The sequence below is a fragment of the Peromyscus maniculatus genome, chromosome 19 (assembly GCF_049852395.1).
Source record: "Peromyscus maniculatus bairdii isolate BWxNUB_F1_BW_parent chromosome 19, HU_Pman_BW_mat_3.1, whole genome shotgun sequence".
In the NCBI taxonomy this organism is placed as follows: domain Eukaryota; kingdom Metazoa; phylum Chordata; class Mammalia; order Rodentia; family Cricetidae; genus Peromyscus; species Peromyscus maniculatus.
In genome coordinates this window covers 71,429,258-71,439,474 of record NC_134870.1, presented here as the reverse complement: position 1 = coordinate 71,439,474, position 10,217 = coordinate 71,429,258, and the positions used below count along the sequence as shown (strand labels likewise).

General features: G+C 38.1%; 1 long non-coding RNA gene across 9 annotated transcripts in view; it reads left to right on the top strand.

The window, feature by feature from the left end:
* The first annotated feature begins 259 nt into the window (after positions 1-259).
* Positions 260-10,217, top strand: part of LOC121824091 (uncharacterized) — an 82,187-nt gene continuing 72,229 nt past the window's right edge. The window contains exons 1-2 of one of the 9 annotated variants that reach the window (XR_013046196.1): positions 260-693; positions 7,215-7,461. This is a non-coding gene — a long non-coding RNA (uncharacterized LOC121824091). Of the gene's footprint in view, positions 694-7,214; positions 7,462-9,704; positions 9,815-10,217 lie in introns of all 9 variants that reach the window. The other 8 variants (XR_013046195.1, XR_013046194.1, XR_013046192.1 and 5 more) reach the window with 8 other exon arrangements.

Below are 10,217 nucleotides of genomic sequence, written 5' to 3'. Positions count from 1 at the left end.
GGGCAGAATGGGAAAACAGGCATTAGCTGTGGAGCGAGGAGGGAGGACAGCAAAGAGATACGGAGCGAGGGTGGGGACAAGGGACATTAACAACATTTCCCCAAAGCTCTAGGGAAACATTATTTAATGAACTTTCTTAAAATAAACACACAAGTTAAAAGATGCTAATTGTCTGATAATGTTTCCCAAAGAGACATTCCTGACCTTTGGGTTGTTGGCTAGGGTAACCCAAGAGACTCCCAAAGCACTGTAGGCTGTTGCTATCGCCCTTGGTTGCCTTCTAGAACTTGAAGGTAACACCTTGTTGCTGCAGAGACCACATACTTAGGACCAGGATGTGGAGGGATTGGGCTGGACTGACCTGAAAGCCTCTTCTTTGGGAACAAACCTCATAGTCTGACGATCCTATGCAAGTTGCCAAGAGAGGAAAGCAACCACTAGTCCTGTCCGTCCAGCTGTAAGGCTTACAAACTGTAACGATGACCACCAGCCCGGAAAGACGTCTGCAAAGATGAAACGTCGTGGACTTTCATAAGACCCTTCCTGGTGTGATAGAATTCATACTGTAAACCGAGCCAACTGCCGTGCCTGCTGAGGTCACGAACTCTAGACGAGGACCTTCTACTGCCGGTTTCCTCAACCAGTGTGATTTCTTTCTGACTACATTCTGAATAGTTATCTTTATACTTAAAGGTAAGTATAGTTCTGACCTCTCATAAAAAAACAAACAAACAACAAAACTTCTTTTTGCCTCTGGTGGAGACTACTACAGAAATCTACAGCCAGTCAAAATGCAAAGAACAGCTGATCATGGAATACCAACCCCCAGCTGATACATCTGTAGTGTAGCCACCATACCTAAGGCTCAGGGAACATCAGGGAAGAGGAGATGGAAAGAGATTGTAAGAGATGTAGAACCAGTGAGACGGTGTATGACTGGGAGGCTGCACCCATGAAACAGCCAAAATACGCCTTTCCTTAAGACACACATAAGGAAAATACCAGTTGAAGTACTAATGTGGATGAAAGCTGCCCTACTAGGCTTTACCCCTATAGGAAGAGCCATAGGCAATTAATGATTTCTGAGATTGGAAGAATTAGTTTTGTCCAAGAATGAGTAACCTGATAGATTGTCCATTCTGAAGTAGTCAGTCCTAAACACACTTATGTATGAACAATACTAAATAGACTTAGCAAGTTACACACACACACACACACACACACACACACACACACACACACACACACACACACACCACATATAATGATAAAGAAGAGGTCATGAATTTGAGTGGAGGGACAAAGTAGAAGTGGGAGAAGGAGGCCTGAAAATGATGCACAGCACTAATGCAGTATAACACAGTATAAACTTCTCAAAAAAATGTAAAAAATAAAATTCTACAAAAGATAAAACCCCATGAACATATTCATAGATAGCTTTTTAAAATAGGTTGTTGATTTTGTGGTGAGTACTCGATTTCAGGTATTTTACTGATAAGTTTTAAAATGACTATTTGACTGTATGGTTTCTATGACTTGCGAGACTCTCTTAATTGGTTCTGATAGTGAGTTACTTAAAGCGGTGTTGTCTGCTGATTGTTTATTTTTGAAAACAGTGTTCACCTTTGATGTGGTGACATTTGTTTTATCTTATTTTATTTTGTTATGTTTTGTTGTCATCTCTTAGAAGGCTGTTCTTTTCTAACGAGAGACAAATGTTGCTGGAGGGCTTCTCTCCAGGTTCCACCAAACCCCACAGTCCCACAATCCACATATAAAATAATCACTCAGACGCTTATAATACTTATAAACTGTATGGCCATGGCAGGCTTCTTGCTAACTGTTCTTTTATCTTAAATTAACCCATTTTTATAAATCTATACCTTGCCACGTGGCTGGTGGCTTACCGGCGTATTTACATGCTGTTTGTCCTGGCGGTGGCTGCTCTTCCTGTTTCCCCAATTCTCCTCTCTCTTTGTCCCGCCTATACTTCCTGCCTGGTCACTGGCCATCAGTATTTTATTTATATAGAGTGATATCCACAGCAGACAAAGATCTGGACTGAGGGGAGGGAGATGGGGGAGGAACTGGGAGGAGTAGGGGGAGGGGGAGAAAAAGAAAAAAATGTTTTTAATGACCATCTGCTTAAAATGTATGAACATTATTAGCTAGAAACACATGAAATTGTCAGCATTTCAAAAATCTTTATTCGTAAGAGTAAGATTTTATAGGAAAATTATTTACTATATAGCACTAAAAACATATTGTACTAGGGTATCATTGTTGATAACATAGTAGCTCCATATCAGACAGAGGAGTGCAGAAGGTAACCACAAATGCCTGTAGTGATGTCATAGCAAGTCTACCAACTCCTCACAAACTAACAGATCTGCAGATACTTTCTGTGACCCGGCTGGCAGGCGGTTGGAACAAATCTCTCTCACCCGCCATTCCTGCAGCCACTAGGACCCAAGTAAACACACAGATGCTTATATTAATTAAAACTGCTCCACCATTAGCTCAGGCTTATTATTGACTAGCTCTTATATTGGAGAAATTATTTTGGCCACTCCACATAGTTAAAAGGATATTTATTTAATGGCGTAACTCACAAATTAAGTAATGGGTAGGTCGCAGGGTCTGGGGAAGGTGTAACGCAGTCCAGCGGTGTTCTCCGGAGCTCTGCACAGTCCACCTTCACCGTTCAGCATCCTGGCACCGAGCAAGCACACAGAGAGAGCGCTGGCCCATCCAGCTCTTGGGTCCCCAGGCGCCTCCTCTGGCCCCGCCTCGTAGGCGTGACAGTTGCCAGAGTCTCAATGGGGGTTGGAACTTCCAGATCCAAGCTGGAATGGCTACCCACTACACTCTTATACTTAAATTAACCCATAATTCTTACTTAATGTTTAGTCACACGGCTTGGTACCTTTTCTCAGTTCTGGCTTCATATCTTGCTTCTTCTGTGTCTGGTTGGCAACTCCTGACTTAGACTTCCTCTTCCCAGAATTTTCTTTGTCTGTTTATCCCACCTATACTTCCTGTCTGGCTACTGGCCAATCAGCATTTTATTTATCAACCAATGAGAGCAACACACATTCACAGCATGCAGAGCACCATCACCCATCACAATTACTTAAGAGTTTTGTGTTTCAGTGCCAGGAGTGGTCTACAGACTATGCTTTGTACACATTTTATAACAAAGGCACCAAAGCCTTGCTCATTATTAAGAAGAAAAAGGAAAACAACAGCAAAATGTCCCCTCCTAATACAAAACAGGAGATTTCTAGAACATGGTACAGAACGTCTTAAAATAGAAGTAACCCTCTTTAGTATGAACATATGCATCTCTGGGCCTGTTGCATTCACAGTTTTCTTAGATTTTCTCTGAATTTGAGTCACTATGATGACTAAAAATTGAGCATACTTTAATTTAGTAAAAATGCATTTCTAGGTGATGTTTAATAGTAGCATGGTTAGAGTGGTCAGGCAGAGGGAGTCAATCAGAATGCAGCCCTCTTCTTTTAACAAGGGTAAGCATTGGCTGTTATGAGCAGTCATGTCCGACAGGTTCAGAATAAAAGTTAAATCACAGTAGATTTTGAAAATAAGTGCTCACTGCTTAAGTATGCTCTTACACATTAAAATATTTTAGGCTTTCTATCATTTCATATCTTTAAAACTATATGAAACAGCATTAGTGGCTAGATGCCACAATAAGCAAATGACTGTATATTCACATACTTTTATTTTGAAAATACATATATAAATAAATAAACAAAAAAATCTTGACAATATTTCAAAAGTAAATAAATAAAGGGGTTTCTGAACTTTTGGTTCAGACAGAGCACATTTTAGAGAATAGTCAAGTTCAAGAGATAAATGTTACTGGATCTCAGAAGGGAGGATTAGAGAAAGTATTAAGTCATAAATGCATTATAGATTGGCACCTTTCCTAGGTGGTTCAAACTGTTCCTACCAAATGCAAAGCCAGTAAATTGAATAGTGACCTTAGCATCAAACCTCGCTCAAATAGCTTCCAGTTTCACTGAAGCATCAATTATGTTGATTTGTTTATCTCCATTCTCTGTTTAGAAGGTCTACATGATGAGAGGTTTTCTTCCATGGTCTGAGATAGATCTTGACAATTCTACTCTTCAAAAGAACAGTGCTTTGAAATTCTTTCCAGCCACAAGTTTCCACTGACTATTGTCAGTCAAACTGTTTATTTCCTTCTGTTAAAGTTTGGAATCATTGTATACAATTAAGAGCTAAAGAAGGACTCTCCTCCTGTAATATAAATGATGATGATGCAATTAAAAAAGTCACTCATCTGGTTATGTACAGCCCTCTAGTTTCATTTATATACACTGGGTTTCTCCAACTACTTTGAACAAAAGATATAAGAGGTATGATCATTTTCTTCCCTGTATTACTCATAGAACCCATGCATGGTCTTAGGCACACTCCAGAATCCAAGCATGGACCTGGGCACTCTCTAGAACCCATGCACGGGCTTGGGCACACCCCAGAATCCATGAATGGGCCTGGGCACACTTTAGAACCTATGCATGAGGCTGGGCAGTGTTGACAGTAAACTGATATTCAGCAGCTTGTCTTAATGAACTTTAGTTTTTCCAGTTATATTTTTAAGATTAATTATTTAAAGAAGAGTTTATGCTGAGCTACTTGCGGCTTATTGCCCCTGTGTGCCTACTGTGAGAAGAACTATGCTTTGCAAATCAAAGCAAAGGGGACAAAAAAAGATAACCCTGTCCTCCATCATGGTACAGGGTCATGAAAGTAATCAAATATAATACATAAAAGGGCACAGAATAAAAGAAATATAGACATAGGGCTAGAGTCATTTACAAAAACACACTTCTTGTCACTTCATTTTCCTGGATAGGTCCTTAAATGAGATGGTCTGTGTACTTGTTTTTAAAAGTACAGGAGAAACTAGGGGAAATTAGACATGAAGAAATGAAAAAAAAAAGACTTTTAAGAAAAAACCTATTGATTTAATAGTTTATTCATTTCATGAACTAATTCTGTCTCTATCTTGTTATTGAGATGATGTTTATGCTGATCTCCATCAATGGCAGAAGCTCAGACATAGCAGTTATGTTCTAAAGGTCCCAGTTAGATAATGCCACTAGTTTCAAGTTGACTGTTCCTGGGGAGACATGAACAAATGTCAATTCATTCCATATAGGATGCAAATGACAGTCCAAACAAATGATTCCACAGACACCTAGCTTGTCAAACCAGTGAGGTTGTCGGGGATACTTGTAGGAGCATAGGTAAGAGATCATTTACAGAAGTGTGGAAGTCAAAGACATTGACAGACCTTTATAGTTCACACTAGCATGAATGATGACCTGTGAAAGTTTCGTTGCTGGAGGACCTTGCCCAGCTTGCTGGCAGCTTCACTACAGTCTCCTCTTCCCTAGCAACTGATCATTGTTTATATAATCTTGGGAACTTTTGCATTTTTTAAAATTTCTGAACTTCCTGAGTCTTATAGGCTCAATCTTCCTATTAATTGGAGAAAATAGATATATGACATTCACAGAAAGATAACATGGTAATTGTAGATTTTAAAAATATTATTTTGATGAGATATTTACTCAGTTTTCTAACTCAAGAATTGACTGCTTAGGTCAGATTATGTGGAAGGAATATTGATTTATACCATAATTAGAACAGCATTCATCAGTATATTGTATTTACCACACATCTACTGAAAAAGATACATTATGGTAGATAAACCAACCACAGTAGGTGGAGTTTCTCTGTCTCCTGGCAGTCAGTTCTCCAAATAACTGCACAGAAACTAATTATTAATTATAAATACTTGGCTGATAGCTTAGGCTTGTCTCCAGCCAGCTCTTACAACTTAAATTAACCTATTTCTATTCATCTATATGCTGCACGGAGGCCCTTTTACCTCATCTAGGAACTTCGCATGTTGTTTCTTCCACGTCTGGCTCACAACTCCTCCACCTCTGCCCTCCTTTTTAGTGTTCTCTCTGATCCCAAAATCCTGCTTAGCTATCAACCAGTCAGGTTTTTATTAACAATGAGAGCAATATATCTTCCCAGTATACAAAAATTTTATTCCACAACATTTCCCTTTTTTGTCAAATTAAAAGGAAATTTAACATAGTAAAAACTATATAAAACAAAAATAGTTATCAACTAAAAATTACTGTTACATTGTCCAGTCCATTTGTATTTGGCAAAATTAGAGAAAATACTCTATTATCTATCTTCTCTTAGTGAGTCTAAAGTTTTATACCTAATTCACCTTTTATCAAAACTAAGGAAAACTTTAACTATTTAGTCTTTAATTCCATCAAAGACACCAGAAGGCTGTAATGTTACCTAATGACAGGATTAACTGGCTGCCTGGACAGTCACTGAAAGTCTTTCTGTAATGTTGGGGCATCCATCTTTGGCCTCTATGTCTAGAATATCCGACAGACATTTCTGAGAAGCAGGGAATTTTGAAGGACTGCCTACCTTGTCTTGGCAAAGTTTGGCAGTCACTGTTTTTTTTTTTTGCATCCTGCTTGTCCAAATTGGACCAAAAATTGAGGCAAGGACAGTTTCTTTGCCCAAATGAGTAGCTTTTGCTGTACCATAAAGAAAGTAAACTTCATATGGAGGTTCTTTGATGCTCATCATCTCTTTGAAGTAAATTGGTACTGCCAAGAGCAGACATTTTAAATACCATTTTCTATATATCTTTTAAGTGTTTGAAGACTAGCTATCTGTTTAGCCTTGAAAACATACCTAATAGGACTACAGGCTTGATTATTATAGATGAATATTAACCTGCATTTTCAATTATACATTACATTTTTAATTGAGCTACATAACCATAATACTCCAAACAAGAGTAGAAACATACACATAGTATAGCAAAAATAACTTTAAATTTGTATCGATAAACCAAAATCCATACCAATGTAAATTATTTTGAGATTGATGATGTTTTTTGGATTAAAGTAGATTCAATAATCTAGCCTTTTATCTCATCATTTCTGTATTCTATCTCCCATATTTCCCCTTTTTTCCTTTAGAAAGAGATGTTTGAATTTAACTCTTTTGTTTAGCTTTTTTTTTCTGCCTATGAATAATAACAATATATAACCAACCCCCTTTAAATGATGACAAACATTCATAACCAATATTTTGGGATTTTTTTCTAGATGGCTTCCTGTTGTCTGGGGACACTGGCATCTTTGGGGGAACCTTGAGAAAATCAGGATAATGATTAAATACTGGCTGGAGTAGTCTATGAGGCTGGACCATTTCAGCCAGCAACCTTGAAGCTGTTCTGGGTGCAGAACTCTGAGGAAACTGTAACAGAGGTGCTCTGAGAAGTTGTATCATCTGGGTCACCCATTTTTATTGTTGTCTGGTCCCCTCACTCTGAAAATATGTGAACTTTTAAAGGTAAAATACATACATGCATCAATACAAGTATAGATTTTGCATTGTACACAAGTTAATCAAATATGATTTTTGTTTTATGTTTGAGCAAGTAAAATATACATTATATGTTTTGTAGTTATTTTAGGTTTATTTCTTTATGTCTGTAGCCAGAATTATCAGTGGGTCTTCCTTGATCAAAGCTGATCCATATCAATCTGGAATGAATCCACAGCCTCTCATTTCCTGTAGACACAAAAATATAACCTCTTTCCCAAAGTAATACATGATTTGACTTCTATTTTGAAGTCAAGTCACTTTCAAAACATATAGGTGGGTTTAGCCCAGAAGTTTCCATAATCCAGTGTGTTTTAGCAGCTGTCATTCCTTCATCAGCAATCAGAAAATTCAAAGACAACACGATAACATACAGGATCTAGACTCTCTGTGTATTTCTCATCTTTATGTGGCTTATTATTAACATTTTATTACTTTATTCCTTTTTAAAGGACTTTATTATTTTTAAACTATTTTAATCTATTACTGTATGTATCATTTCTCTTTTCACTCCTAAGCCCATGTATATTTTTAAATAGACTGTAACCCATTTAGAGGTTGTTTTCCCCCATCTGCATCTATCTTTACTGAGCATCTGTATTGTTCTTTGATTGTATGAGATGAATCTTAAACTGCTATGTCAGTTGCTGCTGATGTAGCTTGTCTTTGTGCATGGTGGTAGTACATGACAGCTTCTGACTGACTCCATCCTACAGGAAAGCTGCCAGAAGACGTGTCTCTGTACTATGGCTGGCATGAAAGTCATGAGACTAGGAAGCCATGTTGGGCTCTGTTTTTGTGTGTTTAGAACCTTTTAAAAGCTTTCTTAGGTCTTATGTGGATGTAGATGCTGGGCATTTGGGCACCATATATGGGTGGACTTTTCTTTCCTGCCTACCAGTGCCCAAATAACTGACAGGAGACTTAATATAAATTATAAATGATCAGCTCATAGCTCAGGCTTATTACTAACTAGATCTTACAACTTTAATTAATCCATTTATATTAATGTACATTCTGCCACATGGTGTTTCCTTTCTTTCACCTTGTACCTCTTGTTTCCTCTCCATGTCTGGGGTTGGCGACTCCGCTGACTCCTCTCTCCTTCTCTGTGTTCTCTTGTCCCCCAAAATCTTGCCTAGCTACCAGGCAATCAGCTTTTTATTAACAATGAGAGCAACATATCTTCACAGTGTACAAAAGGATTATTCCACAGCAAACCACAGTGCTGTATGTTAAGTTTGTCATAGAAGATATCCAGTAAAATAATTGTGGGAAACTTTTCACATAGGAAAGCCAGGGAAAACTGAAAAAGACATTTTATTTTATTATTGTTTTTAAAATTTATTATTAGAATTATATTTAGAGATAAAAAGGTTTATTTTGGCTCATAGCTTTGATGATCCATGGTCAATATATCCTATTGCTTTGGGCCTGTAATTTAATATTTGTATCACTCTAGAATTTTACTCAAATATTTAGATATAGATATAGCAATAGATACCTTCTTAAAACATATTACATATTAGGAAGGTTGATGTTTATAAAATAAGTATTAAAAGAGAATGATAATTCATAGCCCAGATTTAGTTTATAAATACAATGCATAAATGCATACACACACAGAGGGGGAGAGAGAGAGAGAGAGAGAGAGAGAGAGAGAGAGAGAGAAAGCAGGGCACATAAAAAGACAGACTCTACCAGTAGAGAGAAATTAAGAAGTTGTACCATCAAACTGAGGAGAAGTAGATCTGGGTGGTGGGGGCAGGAATGGGAAGGGAGGTGGGAGGGGAAACTGCAGTTAGGATGTTATACATGAGAGAAGAATAAATAGAAAAAAACTACCCTGCTTTTAAACAAGTTGCAGCAACAACCAAAAAGAAGTTGACCATCTTCAATATTTAAGTGAAAATTACATTGATTTACCTACACCACGTTTTCCTTGTCTGTCTATCTACAGGGAGCTGTATAATTCTCCTGTTTCCTCAGAGGTAGCAGGTTAGGAGTTGAAGTTCAACTTCAGAGACATACTGAGTTCAAGGCCAGGTTTGGTTGTCTGAGATCCTGTCTCAAAAATATATACATATATATTAAAAATGCAGGGTCACTCATATGCATTTGCAGCTAAGAATGGATCTTTGGGCTTCAAGCTTGGTCTGGCATCTTGGATCCATTTCCACTCTTTCATGCTGTCTTTCTTGAATTGTCAGCTGACTGAGAGCAAGGAAGCATTCCAGGAGGCCTCTGCAGGAGAAAAGTCTGGAGCAGACTTCTCAGTAGTGTGGTATGGATCTCCCAGTTTTACTAAAAGGCCTAAGAGGTGGGTGTGCTGGTTAGTTTTGTCACCTGGACACAAACCTGGGAAGAGGGAGCCTCAATAAAGGATTTGCTCCATCTAATCGGGCTGTGGGGGTGTTTTCCTGCCATGTGTGGTGGTGCTAGCCCTGGGAGGATTGTCCTGGGTTGTATAAGAATACAAGTTGAGCAGGCAACCTTCTTCCTCTGTGGTCTTTAGTTCCTGCCTCTAGGTTCCTGCCTTGAGTTTCTGCTCCGCGTCTCTTGATGGACTATAAACTATAAGCCAAGTGAATAAACCCTTTCCATCCCATGTCCTTTTTGGTTAGTATTTTGTCATAGCCACAGAAAACAAACTAGGACAAGTGGGTGATTATGGTGATATTTTATTTGTGCTAAAACATGATTTTATTTGTATGTTAATAAAT